The sequence below is a fragment of the Equus przewalskii genome, chromosome 22 (assembly GCF_037783145.1).
Source record: "Equus przewalskii isolate Varuska chromosome 22, EquPr2, whole genome shotgun sequence".
NCBI lineage: Eukaryota > Metazoa > Chordata > Mammalia > Perissodactyla > Equidae > Equus > Equus przewalskii.
The window spans coordinates 11,328,082-11,346,062 of NC_091852.1; the positions used below are offsets into that span (position 1 = coordinate 11,328,082).

General features: G+C 36.4%; 1 long non-coding RNA gene across 2 annotated transcripts in view; it reads right to left on the minus strand.

Annotated features, from left to right (window-relative positions):
- The window catches only part of LOC139078433 (uncharacterized), a 54,918-nt gene that overhangs the window by 21,532 nt on the left and 15,405 nt on the right, over nucleotides 1–17,981 (minus strand). Inside the window, exon 1 of one of the 2 annotated variants that reach the window (XR_011531364.1) lies at nucleotides 4,777–4,909. This is a non-coding gene — a long non-coding RNA (uncharacterized lncRNA). Of the gene's footprint in view, nucleotides 1–4,776; nucleotides 5,072–17,981 lie in introns of those variants that run through there. The other variant, XR_011531363.1, reaches the window with a different exon arrangement.

Here is a 17,981-nt window from a genome sequence, read left to right on the forward strand (position 1 = left end):
TTTTAAATCTCACATCTGAAGTGGTTTAATTGAAATCATCAAACAGGATACATACCTTTCATCAGCAGAAACTTTTATTTACTGCAGCAGTTCACATGTGTAGGTGTTAAAGCACATTTTGGTTTAGTATTTAATAACTTGTCAAATGCATATTGAGCTTTTGTGAATTTAGATGCATCTGGCATACACAAGAGATAATAATTACAGAGAATTTACTATTGGGGCAGTCTCATCATGGGGCTTATTGGCATAATTAAGGATAGTGATGAAAAATAGAAGAGTTGGAGGCACGATGAGGTACAGAAAGATTGTAAAGACAACTTTAAGCCATACAATAACACTTCTGATTCTTGGAGATGTTTAATAGATAATGTTGCTTCCATTGTCATATTATTTGTGAAAAATAGAAAGAAATATGTGACAAATATACCAGAAATGAATAAAATGCAACAATAACACATACACACAGAGAAATGAGATGAGTTGATAAACAAACGTTCTAGAACCCACGTTTATTTAAATGGAATCTACACTGGCACTGGTGGGAGGGGAGCACAATTAGAGGAGTGTGTGAAAGGAAATTTTATCTCAGAACACTATTTTCTGAAAGTGGGGTCTTAGGAAAAAGAAGTCAATGGATTGGTGAAGAGAGGGTGGGACTTTCAGAGCCCAAGAGGACATGTCAATTCTCGGAAGAGTTACTGAGATGCTACTGTGCACCGGGCACTCTATTCTGCAGTGAGGGATAGTAGGATCGTGCAGCACGACCCTCAAAGAATCCTCAATTCTGTAGAGCAGACAAGGAAACACAAATCCTTATCATCTGTTCAGGCTGTAATGAGCGAGGCAATAGAGAGCTATGAAGACACACAGAAGTGAGTCATTCATTCAGAGTGAGAAATACTGGGCAGAAGGGACATTTTGAGTATTGATAGGAACAAATGAGAACGGGCCTTGCTAAGCAGAAAAGGCAATATGTGAGTCAGAGATGTAAAAGCATTTACTCAGAGTGATGGTGAACTAATCCGTCATATATAAAATCTATGCAAACTAGGGGAAGCTTAAAGAAAGCTTTTTTTTTTCTTTTTTCCCATATCATGAGAAAAAAATCAAGGTAAGTTTCAGAGTATTTCTACTATATATTAGAATTAGTGCCATCCAGAGACTAAGTAGTCTCTTTGGTCATAGTCCCTATGGCAGCACTTGCCTGGTGTATCCATCTTCGGGACATCCCCCTACCTTCAGAAGTGCATAGTGGGAACTGGAATCTACAGCACTGGGGCTGGATAGGCAAAGAATGGGATCAGGAGAAAAAGGTGGAGGTGCATCCTCTTCATAGCAAAGAAATCAGGATGGGAGAAGGGAACCCGGAGACTTGAGAGAGCTGGGCTCTGGCATCAGAGAAAGCATAGACTACACTGTCTGATACAGTAGGCACAGACCATATGTGGCTACTTAAATTTAAATTTAAATCAACTAAACTTGAATGAAATTAAAAAGTCACTTCTGTAGTCCACTAACCATATTTCAAGTGTTTGATAACTGCAGTGACTAGTGGCTGCCATACTGATGGGCTCAGATGTAGAACATTTCCATCATCGCAGAATGTTCTATTGGATGGTACTGGCTTAAAACTATGAGTAAAAGAGAAGAGAGTGTTAATAAAGAGATAAGTAGTGATAAAACTGAAAGCAAAACAACCTAAACAGAAATCTTGAAAGAAGTACTAAGATTATCAGACCTCGAGGATGGACAGAACACTAACTGAAGACCTTTTTCTCTTCTTCTAAACTATTGTCAAAGGAGAGATGAGACAAAGGCTAGTATGGAATCAGGAGCACATGACATTCTTGGCCACATCGATCCTGTGCCATAACAGAGGATGGACAAGGGACAAAAACAGGAAGGTGGCACTTCTCATTTCCTCCCCAGGCTAAATTAACTCTGTTTCCTAGCTGTGTGGTCTCAGCCAGACCACTAAAACTCTCAGAGTTCACTTTTTGACTCATAAACTTGTGATAATAACCTCACTTCACGCAAATGGTTTAAAAATCAAATGAGATAATGCCCATGAAAGTTCATTATAACCTGCATGGTTCTACATAAATTTATTGTAACTACTCATTCCGACATATTTTAGTTATTCTTTGGCATCTTTATTAACTTTTTACTTAGGTTATAAAAGAATTTGAGGGCTAAAATGCATTGCAAAGGACACAACCTATGCAAAATTGTGACTTTTACTTTTCCGATATCGTAGTTACTTTTTTCAATGTTTTGTAATCATTTCTTCCTCATTAGATTGTAAAGTGTTTGCGTGCAGAAACTCCAAGACAATTCCTCATTTCTGATAAGGCCAGGTCAATAATTTTCAGAATGTTCATGAAAACTACTTAATTTTAGTTTTAATAATTTAGTGATCCACTTAGTCAAACATTTCAGGGGTACTGCAGATTGGGTTCCTCAGGAAGCAGCCCTGAGGTGGAGATGAGCATGCAGGATGTGTATTAGGAAGTTCTTGTGGGGTGTACACTTGTAGAAGGAAGGGAGAGGAAATATGATTGGACCTAGGGCAAATATGAGCTGCTGCTGAGTTGCTGGCAAACCCCAGAGAGCCAGAATAACTCTTCAGATACGAGGTTAGGGAGTCTTGATGGCCCTGTGTTGATCAGTGTTTGCTTGTAGGCTCTCCCTTGATGAGGCATGACCTCAAGTGAAGCAGTGGTTTGCCACCAAGGCAATGCTCCAAAAGGCTGGCACCTGAGGGCCAACTTCTGGCAGCGCTCACAAATGCTGGGGGGCATAGCACTTCCTTCCTTATGGGTGATCTGGATGGTGCATTGGAGCATTCTCCCCAAGGGAGAAACAGAGGGAATGAAATACATAAAGAAGAAGGAGAAATTGCATTCAGAGATGTTGGAAGAAAATCAGAAGTAATAGTTCTGATTTCAGAATGCCAAAGAAATGCCAAAGAAAGTGAAGCCTCTAAGAAGAGTGAGTGGCAAAGGCATGAGATCAAACAGAGGTCAATAAGGCAAGAATCGGAAAGCATCAATTAGATTTGACGTTAATTGTTGACTTTAGCAAAAGCAGATGCAATAGAAAGGGGAGAATGGAAACTGGATGGCACCAGATGGAGGAGTAGATGCAAGATGCCTATTTTTTCAATGAGGTGAACTGTGAGAAGGAGAGAAATGGGATGGTAATTAGAGGTATTCATAACTTTAAAGGAGGCTTTATTTTATTGTTGTTTCATAGGAAAGCATATTTTATTGGCTAAAGGAAAGAGCCAATAGATCTTATCAATAGATAAGTTGAGGGTAAGGTGTGGAGGGTGCAGTGGAGGTGGGGAGTAGGGCAAAACTGATAGGACAAGGTACCTTAGGAAGACAGAATCTCAAAGACAGATAAATCTCATTCTCTGACATAGGATCCGAGAAGCCAAGAATGGGTGTGGAGAGAGGAATCTGTAGGGGCCAGGGCAAGGAAGGAAATGGGGGTTGTCCCTGCCTGATGACTTCTGCATTCTCTGAGAGTAAGGAGGTGGGGCAATCAATTCCAATAGACTGTGAACTGATGGGGTTAACTGATTGATTGAACACGGGCAGGATATATTTCTTTTTAATCTTTTTAAACAAAACTTCATTCAACCAACTTGATATTTTGGTAAGGACCAAAAGTGATTCTTGTAATAATTTACTCGAGCAAGCCAATTAGCTCTCCAAAAGAAGTAATGTAGCTCAGAAAGTTTGGAAGAGAAGACAGCACACCGAATGTGTCTCTTTAGGCCCGGCAAACAGTCTGTGAGAACGGCTGATCTGCGAATATTGGCCATTTTCACATCGGACCCAGAAAACTGAGGCTGAATCTCTCTTTGCCCCAGGATCACCATCACTTGTCAAAATGGAGGAAATGCATGGGCCAACTCTGCTAATGTCCATTATTTTATACATATAGACATAGCCAAAAATTTATTTGCATGGGGACTGCTATGTGATAAACAATGCTTTTAAAGAAGAAGACTGAAAGTAGACTCCAGATGTATCTCAGGAGTCTCCTAAATCATATATGTGCCTAGAGGTCATCAGGTCTTTCCAATTCCCCACTGACCTACCTCTAACTCATTCTCAAATTTACAGGAAATTGTTTTATCTCTCCACTTAAGAAAGGAAGAAAGCAAAGGAGGAAAAAAAAGGAGAGAGGGAAGAAGGGATGGAGGGAAGAAAGAAAGATAAGCCACAATTCAGGATAACATAACACTATATATTAGCATGAAAACAGCCTTCCTCTTCTCGCCTTTCATAGCCTCCCCCTACAGCTCCACCCCTCACCTACCCACCCCTGCCCCTGCAGCCACCAACACCCAGTGTTGACATAGTACCTTTAATGAGACGTATTTTTACATCTCCTGGCAACAGATCATTTGTATGCCTTCCCTTTTCAGTTAATTAAAATCATTAGATTTTCCCCCATTTTCTGATGGCGTTAAAGTAATAGATTGAACAGTAAAATGAATAAAAATGTCAAAACATTTCTAAAGTTAAAATCTCAGACCTTTCGATATTGTATTAATAGGTAACTCAAAGTATAACTTTGAAATTTGCCCAGAATTTTAAATAAAAATGAATGATGCTTTTAAAAAATGTGACTAATGGGAAAGATAAAACAATTCTTAATTTTTATTCTCAATCATTCTTTCTCTCTAGAGCCCCAAAACAAGCTACTTAAAATATAGCCATAGACTTTGAAACATTTGTATTTAATTCAGAAACTTACCTGTTACATACATTGCTGAATAATTTTTTTCAAGGAATCAATGTCGGTTAGTCTATTTTTAACCAAGTGCTTATACTTTAGATTTCTTTATTACGGAAACATTTGCTTCCACATAGATAAATGTTCCTCTTCTCTACTGTCAGTGACAGCAGGGAGCAGGCAAGAAGATGTGAAGATCACTCTTAAGAGAGTCTGTTCCTTTTCGACTTGGAATGTACGGCTGGTCTTTGTAGTATAAGCTTAATGCTTGATGTCTTCTTTTAGACTCAGGCAATCCCCTAGGAAGAACTTTCTTCTGGTTGGAAACAAAAACAAATGTTGCACTTGCTACTTAATATTATTATTTATTGCATAGTTCAAAACCTTTTGTCACCATAAATCATTTGCATTTTTGTTTTCAACTTCTAAAGCAACCCAAGTTATAAATACTTTAGAACAGGTCTGAAAATTTTGATGGTTGTGCTGCAAAATCACCACATGGCAAGTACATTAACCAAAAGAGCAGAGAAAGAGAGGAAGGATGAGCATGGATGGTTTTCAAAATTGAGGAAAAGCCAACCAAATGAACACAGTGACATCTGTCTTTTTAAATCTTTGGATTTAAACGTCTCAAGAACTGTAGTTTCATTCTTCAAGAATTTTAGGTTTTTTGCAAAAATTCTGAACAAGATCATATTATGGACTGAATGTTTGTGTCTCCAAAAATTCATATGATGAAGCCCTAACCCCCAAGCAGCTGGTGTTAGGAACTGGGGCCTTTGGGAGGTAGTTAGGTTTAGATGAAGTCTTAAGGTGGGATTAATGTCCTTATAAGAAGAAACCAGATAGCTTGCTCTCTCTCTCTCTCAACCTCTCTATCTCCACCATGTGATGATACATCTAGAAGGCACTTGCCTGCAAGCCAGGAAGAAGGCTTCACCAGTAACTGACCGTGCTGGGACCCTGATCTCAAACTTCCAGCCTCCAGAACTGTGAGAAATACATTTCTGTTGTTTAAGCCTCTCAGTGCATAGTATTTTGTTACAGCAGCCCGAGCTGACTAAGACAGGCCACCACTCACCAAGAAGAAGACTTCATTACTTCAGCATATAGTAAAAGTCACAAATGGTGTACATAGAATGACACCTTTAATGATACCAGATCTAATATTTTTTCTGTCCCGTTTTCTTTCCTCCAGGTTCTCATTGGTGCTATTTCTTTCCTTATACACATGTTTCCCTCACTTCTACATGACCTAATGCTACTCAACATCAAAGTCCAATAAAGGGTCTTCTCCTCTAAAGAGCCTTTCCTATACCCCCTTCCTTCTCCAAAGTTTCCTTGTCCTTTTTCTGTGCCTCTCACAGTGTATCTACTAAATGGCAACTTGAGTGTGGTAGGTAGTCTCTAAGATGGCTCCCATGATCCCCACTTCCTAGTATTCACACCCTTGTATAATCCCCTACCCTTGACTGAGGGCCACACTTTGTCGCTTGCTGCTATCAAATAGAATGAGGTGAAAGTGAGGAGTGTCACTTCTGAGATTAGGTTTAAAAAGAATGTGGCTTTCATCTTGCTCACTCTCCCTGGCTCTTTGGCTTGCTTGCTCCAATGGGAGCCAGCTGCCATGTTGTGAGCTGCTTATGGAGACACCCACCAGCCAAGGAACTCAGTCCAGTAAACTGTGAGGAACGGAATCCTGCCAATAACAATGTAAGCTGCATCTAGACCCTTTCCTTACAAAAATTGTGAGATAATAAATATTTGTTCTTTTAAACTATTATATTTTGGGATAATTTGATATATAGCCATAGATAACTAAAACATAGAGCTGGGCATACTAATAGAAAATTATCACTTTTTTTTTTTAGTATTGTCATTTTTTAATCCAGATGTCTTTTGCTCACTATTGGATTGTAGGCATCTTGAAAAGAGGGTTCTTCTTTGATGAAATGAAAAGTCTCAACAGGAGACTGTTCACAATGATCACAAAATTCCCTCCTTCACCCAGCCCATCAAAGTAAATCCTGAAGTTGCCAGCTCAATTTTCTCTCTTCTCACCTTCTCCTCCAACCATCTTTATTCCACATCCATTATCCAAAAAGTGTCTATTTTACCAGAAAGAGTTGAAGATTTTGTAATGCTGCACCAAGGAAGGGCACAGAGGGAGGGACCTGTGAGGCTGGAGGAGGAAGCGAAAGGCTTAACCAAAAGTGTCAAAGAGCTAGGAAGAAGGGGAGCCAGAGAAAATGTAAGTCATCTAGCTGGGAACTGAGAGGGAGGGTGTTGCTGGTGTTTGACAAGAAAGATGCGTTTAGAAAGAAGGACAGAGAGGGTGTAGTAAAATAGCAACAACAACAACAGCCTGTTTAGAATGTTATCCCATGACCCAAACAGTGGACCTTGTTCAACAGCCTCTCTCGTTCATTCACCCAAACCACAGATATTTATTCAACACAGTCTGCCTTCCTGGAGCTTACATTCTGATGGGAGAGAGTGAGAACAAATCAATAAAATATTAATTTATGATATAATCATATAGACATATCTACGTAATTTTATCTTTTGCTGCAACCAATATAGTGCTTTGACATAATAGAAGATAATGTCTGTTGGATGAATGAATAAGTAAATGAGAGCCTACATTTTCATGTTTTAGTAGGAAAAACTAAGCCTTCATTTATTATTATTTAAGAAGTCTCATGCTATACGTAATAGCTTACTCGGACTACCATAACAAAGTACCACAGACCAGATGGCTTAAAGAATAAAAGTTTATGTTCTCACAGTTCTGGAGGCTAGAAGTCCAAGATCAAGATTAAGATGTTGGCCAACTTATTTTTTTCTGAGGCCTCTCTCCTTGGCTTGTAGATGGCCATCTCCTTCCCATGTCTTCACATGTCTTCCCTCTGTACACATCTGTGTCCTAATTTCTTGTTATAAGGACATCAGTCATATTGGATTAAGGCCCACTCTAACGGCCTCATTTAAAATTAATTATCTCTTTAAAGATCCTATCTCTAACTACTATTACATTGTGAGGTAATAAGTGTTAGGAGTTCAACATATGAATTTGGGGGGAACATAACTCTGTTCGTAACGCTATATGAGATGCAGTCATCTATCTATGACAAGATAGACTAATGGTTCAACTTAGACTCTGGAGTCAGCCTGAGTTTCAGGACTGACTCCATTAGTGCCTAGCTGTGTGATCTTAAGCAAGATAGTTAAGCTCTTTGTGCCTTGGTTACTTCACCCTTAAAATGGGACGACAATAAAGATTTTATGAAAAGTAAATGAATTAATCACTAGAAGCTGTTAGAAAAGTCACTGACCCATAGTAAGAGGTCAATAAGAGTTAGCTCTTCATTATCTTATTTTACCAATGGAAAGTTGAGATATAAAAAGTAAAACGACATGTCAAAATGTAAAAACAATTAGTGACACAATAAAGAAAAACACTGAGTTTTCCTAACCCTAAGAGCAGTGCTCTTTCTTTTCACCGGAGCTCATTCGTCATGGTTTTCTGGCAGGAAACACAAGAACCTCCCAAGACCTCCGAATGAGAGGCTGGTTTATAGTGACTTTGAGGGTTAGATTTCAATTTTCATCTTATCAAAATCAGCTTAAGAGATGTGTCTGTAAGTATTCACTCCCTCCAGTAGGAAGTAACTACTAAATCTATTCGAATCTACTCCCACCTTCTTTCCATCCTTCCTTTGTACATTTATCGAGCACCAGATGTACGACATGACACAGACTCAGTGCTATAGATACGAGTAAGATACACTGTTCTTGCCTTTAAGGCGCTTAGAGGATAATGGGAAAGTGGGCATATGAGCGTGTAATTGTAGCACAGTGGGGTGAGAATGATCAGCAAGCCATGAAAGGGAGAAAGAGACGGCACTGAGTCAGACTTAGGAGGCAAAGCTGTTACCAATAGGGCCTCATTATGACTTTCATGGGTCCTAGGCACTTTTACCTTCATGGGTCCCTTCTTCCATACATATATATAAAATGATAACTTATGACTGTGTATGCATAAATATGAATATATGGGCCCTTGGCACTGTGCCTACTGCTGATAAGCTGGTCCTGGCTACCTAAAGGAATGACTCTAGACTTGAATTTTGAAGAATAAATAGCTGCCTAGAGCAGTACTTCTCAAACGTTATAGAATATGTAAATCACCCAGAAGCTCGTTAAACTTCAGATTTAGACTCAGTATGTCTGAGTGGAGTCTGAGATTCTCAATGCCTGAAAGTTCCCAGGTGATGCTACTGGCGTGGGGACCAAACTTGAAATAGTAAGAATCTACAGCTATGTTGTTCAATATAGTAGCCACTAGCCATGTGAGGTTATTTAAATTTTAATTTAAATTAATTAAAATGAACTAATATTAAAAATTCTGTGCTTCAGTTGCACTAACCACATTTCAAGTCCTCAATAGGTATGTGTGACTAATGGCTACGTTATTAGGTGGTGTAGGTATAGAACATTTCTATAATTGCTATTGGACAGAACTGATCTAGAGGGAAACAGTGGGGAAGAAATAGGATTTGGGTGCAGGGAGAAGTGCAGGGAGAGGAAGGTAGGATCAGCCACATGATTGAAGCTATCAAGCCAAGCGCAAGGATGTGTTTTTTGTGAAGTAAAGCAACATTACAGGCTTAAATAGAATAGAGTCATCTCAGTTCAATCTATTTCTCTACTTCTAGTTGAACCATTGCCACAGATTTGTTTCTTGTTAATGCTAATAAATGCTCACTCTTAGAATTAAGATACCATATATGCACTGTCAGATGCCCCAGAAATGGAAGTTTAATCAGCCTAAACCATTAGACTTCAGGATTCAGTTTAAGGTAACACAGATTTGAAGCAGAGATAGATGACCCCAAAGGCGACCCATGTGTGTTTGTGCACGCATATGTGTGTGTGTTTAAAGACTGATAGTTTCCTCCTTTGAACTCTGTTTCAGGAAAGCTAAATGTCCTTTCTGATGGAAGTGAAATGAGCTGTCCCTGTCGGCAGTCCTTGTGACTTCCCATGCTCGTTTCTCACATTTGTCCCACAGATGTGTGGTGCTGATGAAGAATTTTTCACTTGGTGACTCATTCGTTTAATTGCAACCTCTGTTCTTTTTCAAGTTTATAAAGGGAATCAGGATCTACAAGGAAAGTGTATTTGATGTAGTCAACATGACAGAACACATCCAGAGCACTCATCCCTCTGATTGCTCACACTCTAGGTTTTCATCTAAAGCAGGACCTAACCATGCAGAAATCTCAGTCCTCAACTCCTGGGAAGCACATCAAACAGCACAACTACCCCTTAAGGGTTGCTAGGACCTCAGATTAGGTTGGACATCTCCCTGTGCTGCTAATTGTCTTTGTTTTAAACATCCCACAATGATGAGGTGTTAATTTTATTTTTCTCATATGGCTCATTAAATCCAGCACAGATAATAAAACCCAAAGGCTTTGTGCTTTACATAGTGTCAAGTGAATCTGATCACTTTACAGTTCATCAACTTTAAAGATTGCAAGTCTTGGTTGGCCCTGCTGGGGAAAATTTAAAAAATCAAAAACTCCAAAGGAGTATGATAGCATTCTTTGGCTGCAGGACATGTGTGAACACAAAGAACACACTGTCTTCTTCCAGCTTAAAGTGCATCTGGCTGGGAACTTCTGCTGCAGAAGCTCCAATTTATCACTAAAATACCTATGAAGAAGCAGAATAAGATGAAAATTCATGTCTTCCAAAAATAAAGACTGATAGAAAACCTGTTACTTAAGTCTAGAATTTCCAATTGCTACTCAACTCTAGGTGTTGGATTAAGAAAAATACACTTGTAGCTTTACAAGCAATGTTTTATGAAACAGAAAATGAATAGGGTAAGAAGTTATTTCATCTCCCTTACTGTCTGCTCCATGCCAAACAACAAAAGAAGGTAGACATTCCTCCACTTTTAGAAGTAGACAGAATTCTGCCACTCACCATTAATCTTTCTACACTCATTCCAGGACTGAAATTGTACAAAATAATAGAGAACGTGTGTTTGGTTGGTGAAACACTGGGGGCTTCAGAATTACATCAGTAGTTATTCTATCCTCAAGTATTAAGTACAGTCATGCGACACATAACATTTCTGTCAACAGTGGACTGCATATACAACTGCAGCCCCATAAGATAAGTACCACATAGTCTAGGTGTGTACTAGGCTATACCATCTAAGTTTGTGTAAGTATACTCTACGATGTTCACACAATGACAAAATCACATAACGACACATTTCTCATAATGTATCTCTATTGTTAAGCAATGCATGACTGTACCGCAAATGCAAAAATTTTACCAGTTTGGAGTGTTACAGAATCAAATACAAGGATAGGAGAAAAATCCTACCTCATCCCTGTGGTATTCACAAGATGAATACCTATTAGACATTGGCAGTTGAGGTGCAATCTCTACAGAGCTACCATTGCTTAAGCCAACATTAAATAGAGGATGTGCCCTGGTCCAAACAAAAAACCACACCCCATGCATAGGAACAAAAGTAATTAATGGAAACTGTTTCTGAGGAAGCCTAGACATTGGATATTCGAAGAACACTTTAAAGCAACCATAATAAAAATGATCAAGAGTTAAAAAGTACCATGGACAAAGAACAAAAGTAAACCATGAAAATGGGTCTCACCAAATAGAGAATATATATAAAAAGATAGAAAGTTTAAAAAAAAGAAATTCTGGAGTTTATATCTACAATAATTGAAATGAAAAAATTCACTAAACTTGCTCAGCAGTAGATTGGAGAAGGCAGAAGAAAGGATTAGTGAATTTGGAGATAAGTCTATCAAGATTATCCAGTCAGAAGGGCAAAAAGACAAAAGAATAAAGAAAAATGAAGAAAAGAAAAGGAAGGAACAGAAAGAATATTTGAAGATATAATGGCCAAAAACTTCTCAAATTTGATGAAAAACTTAAATCTACACATCTAAGAAGTTCCACAAACTTCAAGTAGGATAGACTCAAAAAGATGCACACAAAGATGCATTATAATCAAACTATCAAAAGCTAAAGAGAGAAACTGAAAGCAGCAAGAGAGAAGCATCTTATTATGCACCAGAGGTCATCAATAAAATCAACAGCTGATTTCTCATCAGAAACCGTTTAGTACAGAAGCCAGTGGGATGGCATGTTCAAAATGCTAGGGAAAAAAACACAAAAAATCCTGTCAACTAAAAAGTCTATATAAAGTGAAAACATTCTTCAAAAATGAATGAAAAAATAATATACTTTGTGTAAACAAAAATAGAAAATTTGTTGCTAGTAGAGCTGCCATACAAGAAATGCTAAAGGGAATCCTTCAGGCTGAAATGAAAGAACAATAGACAGTAATTTGAATCTTCAAAGGGAAATAAAAAACATTGGTAAAAGTAACTACAGAAGTAAATATAAAAGTCAGTATATATATGTTTTTGTTTGTAACTCTCTTTTTCTACATGATTTACAAAACAACTCACAAAACAATATTAAATCTATATTAATGATTACATTAATGTAATTTGCGACAATAACATAAAGGGGGGGCAAGGGCTATATTGGAGCAAAGTTTATGTATAGTATTATAATTAAGGTGTTATTAATCTGAATAAGATAGCTATAAATTAACGTGTTAATTGGAATTCCCAGAGCAACCTTAAAAAATACATAGTAAAAGAAATTAAAGTGAATTAAAATGATACACAAGAAAATAACTATTTGACCAAAGAAAGCAGTAATGGAAGAACTGAGAAACAGAAAAGACAAAAGATGCATGGAAAACAAATGGTGACATGACAAAAGTAAGTTCTTCCTTGTTAGGAATCACATTAACAATAAATGGATTAAAATCTCCAACTAACAAATAGAGTAATAGAATTGATTTTTTTAAAAAGCACCTGATCTAACTATAACCTCTCTAAAAGATACTCACTTTTAATCCAAAGAGACAAATAATTTGAAAGAAAAAACATTGAAAAATATATTCTGAGCAAATAGTAACAAAAAGATAGTTGAAGTGGCTATATTAATATGAGACAAAATAGATTTTAAGATGAACATTGATTTGAAAGACAAAAAGAATACTATATAAAAAGGTCAATTCATCAAGAAGACATGGCAAATAAAAACACATGTGAATATGACAACAGAGCCACAAAATATATGAAAAACTGACAGAATTGAAGGGAGCAACAGCCAGTTCAACATTTATGGTCAGAGACTTCAATAATGACCAAAACAACTAGACAATGATCAGCAAAGAAATATAAGACTTGAACAACACTATACCACCTAGACTTAACACTCCTATCTACCTAACTATCTGTCTATCTTATCTATCTAAACTAAAACACTCCTATCAACAACAGTAACATGCACATTCTTCTCAACTGCACAAGGAACATTCTCCAGAATAGACCATCTGTTTGGCTACAAAATAAATTACATAAATTTAAAAATACTGTAGTCGTACAAAGTATGGACTCCAACCACAACGGGATAAAATTACAAATCAATAACAAGAGGAAATTTGAGGAATTCACACATATGTTTTTATTAAACAACACTCTTAACTATCCAATGGGACAAAGAGGAAACCACAAAGAAAATTAGAAAATATTTTGAGATGAGTGAAATGACAACAACAAAATATACCAAAATTTATGGGATGTAGCTAAAGCAGTGCTCAGAGGTAAATTATAGCTTACATTAAAAAAGACAAAAAATCTCAAGTCAATAACCTAAACTTGCACCTTAAAAAACTGGAAAAAAGTAACAAATTTAACCCAAAACAAGAAAGAAGAAAATAGTGAAAAGTAGAACAGAGATAAATAAACTAGAGAATCAAAAAACAGAGAATCTTTGACAAATATGATCAATTATATGCCAACAAATAAAACAACCTAGAAGAAATGGATAAATTCATACAAGCATAAGACCTACCAAGACTGAATCATGATTATACAGAAAATCTGAATAGAGTGATTACTAGTAAAGAGATTGAATTAGTAATCAAAAGCATTCCAACAAACAAAAGTCCAGGACTAGATGGCTTCACTGGCAAATTCTACTAAGCATTCAAAGAAGAATTAGTACCAATCCTTCTCAAACTCTTCCAAAAAATACAAGAGGTGGGAACTCTTCCAAATTTATTTTATGAAGTTGGCATTACCCTGATACCAAAACCAGACAATGATGCCACAAGAAAAGAAAATTACAGGCCAATATTTCTGATGAACATAAACGCAAAAACCCTCAACAAAATACTAGCAAACAAAATTCAACAATACATTAAAAAGATCATGCACCATGATCAAATGGATTTTCTTCTAGGGATGCAAGGATGGTTCCACATTCACAAATCAGTCAATGTGATGTACCACATCAACAAAATGAAGGATAAAAGTCATATGATCATCTCAATAAATGCAGAAAAAGCATTTGAAAAAATTCAACATCCACTTATGTTAAAAGACTCTCAACAAAGTGGGTATAGAGGGAATGTACCTCAACATAATGAAGGCCATATATGACAAGCTCACAGCTAACAACATACTCAATGGTGAAAAGTTGAAAGGCTTTCCTCCAGGATCAGGAAGAAGACAAGGATGCCCACTCTTGGCACTTTTATTTAACATAGAATTGGAAGTCCTAGCCAGAACAACTAGGCAAGAAAATGAAAGAAAAGTCATCCAAATTGAAAAGGAAAAAGTAAAGCTGTCACTATTTGCAGATGACATGATATTACATATAGAAAACCCTAAAGATTCCATAAAAAAACTGGTAGAACTAATAAATGAATTCAGTAAAGTTGCAGGATTCAAAATCAATATACAAAAATCTGTTGTGTTTCCATACGGTAATTATGAACAATTAGAAAGAGAAATAAAGAAAACAATCCCATTTACAATTGCATTTAAAAAAAAAAAGACCTAGGAATAAATTTAACCAGAGAGGTGAAAGACCTGTATATTAAAAACTACAAGATTTTAATGAAAGAATTTAAAGAAGAAACAAATAAATGGAAAGATAGTCTATGCTCATGGATTGGAAGAATCAATATTGTTAAAATGTCCATACCACCCAAAGCAATCTACAGATTTAATGCAATCCCTCTCAAAATTCCAATGGCATTTTTCGAAGAAATAGAATAAATAATCCTAAAATTTGTGTGGAATCACAAAAAAATGCTGACTAGGCAAAGTAATCTTGAGAAAGAACAAAGCTGGAGGCATCACATTCCCTGATTTCAAATTATATTACAAAGCTGTAGTAATTGAAACAGTATGATAATGGCATAAAAACAAACATATAGATCAATGGAAGAGAATAGAAAACACAGAAATAAACCCATTCATATATGGCCAATTAATTTATAACAAAGAGGTCAAGAATATGGAATGGAAAAAGGACAGTCTCCTCAATAAATGGTGTTGGGAAAACTGGACAGTCACATGCAGAACAATGAAACTCAACCACTGGCCTACGCCATACACAAAAATTAACTCAAAATCAATTAAAGACTTGAATGTAAGATCTGAAATCATAAAACTCCTAGAAGAAAACATAGATGGTGAGCTCCTTGATAGAGGTCTAGGAGATGACTATTTGAATTTGACACCAAAAGCAAAAGAAGCAAAAGCAAAGATAAATAAGTGGGACTATATCATACTTAAAAGCTTCTGCACAGCAAGGGAAACCATTAGCAAAATGAAAAGGCAACCTACCAAATGGTAGAAAATATTTTCAAGTCATACATCTGATAAGGGGCTAATATCCAAAATACATAAAGAACTCATATAACTCAATACCAAAAAATAAAAAAACTGATTAAAAAATGAGCAGAAGATCTAACTAGACGTTTTTTCAAAGAAGATATACAGATGGCCAACAGGTACATGAAAAGATGCTCAACACCATTAATCATCAGGGAAATGCAAATCAAAACTACAATGAAATATTATGTCACACCAGTTAGAATGGTTATTATCAAAAAGACAAGAAATAGCAAGTTGGCAAGGATGTGGAGAAAAGGAAACCCTTGTGCACTATTGGTAGGACTGTAAATTAGTACAGCCACTATGGAAAACAGAATGGATTTTCCTCAAAAAGTTAAAAATAGAACTACCCTATGATCTAGCAGTTCTACTTTTGGGTATTCATACAAAGAAAATGAAAACACTAACTCAAACAGGTATATGCATTCCCATGTTCATTGAGGCATTATTTACATTAGCCAAGATACAGAAACAACCTAAGTGTCCATTGATAGATGAATGGATAAAGAAATTGTGGTACAATGGAATATTATTCAGCCATAAAAAAGAATGGAATCTTGCCATTTGCAACAATATGGATAGATCTCAGGGGCATTATGCTAAGTGAAATAATTCAGACAGAGAAATACAAATACCATATGTTCTCACTAATATGTGGAATCTAACAACAACAACAACAAAAACCAAGCTCATAGATACAGAGAACAGATTGGTGATTACCAGAGGTGGGGGTTGGAGTGAAAGAAATGGGTGAAGGGAATAAAAGGTTACAAGAAAACAACAGAGATGGTCAACAAAATGAAAAGCCATTTCTTTGAAAAAAATCAACAAACCTTTAGCTAGACTGGGAAAACATGAGAGAAATAAAATTGTTAATATCAGGAATTAAAGTGGGGATATTACTATCATCCTTACAGAAATTAAAAGATTATAAGGGAATAATACGAACAATTGTATGACCAACAAACTTGATATCCTAAATGAAATCAAGAAAATTTTCAAAACACATAAATTACAACACTCACTCAATAAGAAATAGAAAATCTATATAGATCCACAATAAGTAAGGAATTGAATAAGTAATCAAGAAACTTCTAACAAGGGCTGGACCTGTGGCTGAGTGGTTAAGTTTGCATGTCCTGCTTTGGCAGCCCAGGGTTTGCAGGTTAGGATACTGGATGCAGACCTACACACCACTCATCAAGCTGTGCTGTGGTAGCATCCCACATAGAAGAACCAGAACGACTTACAACTAGGTATGCAACTGTGTACTGAGGCTTTGGGGAGAAAAAAAAAAGAGGATGACTGACAACACATGTTAGCTCAGAGCCAATCTTCCTCACCAAAAAGCATACCTTTAAAAAAAGTAAACTTCCAACAAACAAAAGCCCAGAATCAGATGTCTTCACTGGTAAATTGAAACATATGAATATGAAAATATGAAACATTTAAAGAAGAATTAAGGCCAATCTTTCCCAAACTCTTCCAAATCACAAGAGCAGGGAATACTTCTTATCTCATTCTATGAGATCATTATTGCCAAAGATGACAAAGATAGGACAAGAAAAGAAAATTATAGATCAATTTTTCTCATGAATATACACACAAAAATCATCAGCAAAACACTAGCAAACAAAATACCTCAGTATATTAAACACATGACCAAGTGAGATTTGTCCTAGGAATACAAGGATGGATCAACATAGAAAAATCAATGAATATAATACACCATATGAACAGAATAAAAGTGATTTTACAAAACCCTACACGATCATCTCAATAGACAAAGAAAAATCATTTGACAAAATAAAACACTCTTTCATAATAAAAACAATCAACAAACTAGGAATAGAAGGGAACTTTCTCAACTTGATAAAGAGCATCTATGAAAAACCCACAGCTGACATTGTACTTAATGGTGAAAAACCAAAAGCTTCTCCTTTAAGATCAGGACCAAGAAAAGGATGTCCACTCTCACTTCTGTTGAATATTATATTGGAAGTTCAAGCCAGGGCAATTAAGCAAGAAAAAGATAGAAAAAGGCAGCTAGATTGGATAAGAAGAAGTAAAACTATCTATTATGAATAGATGATCTATTAGGAATCAGGTAGATGGCATGATCTTTGTGTATTTAAGGAATCCACTTAAAAAACTATCAGAACTAATACACAAGTTCAGCACAGTAGCAGGATATAAGATAAATATATAAAAATAATTGTATCTCTGTATACATGCAATGACTAATCTGCAAATGAAAGTAAGAAAAAAATTCCCTCACAATAGCATCAAAAATATTAAAATATTTAGGAATAAATTTACCCAGGTACATGTTAAGATATGTAGAAAACTACAAAACGTTGTTCATGGAAACTGAAAGAGACATACCATGTTCGTTGATTGGAAGAC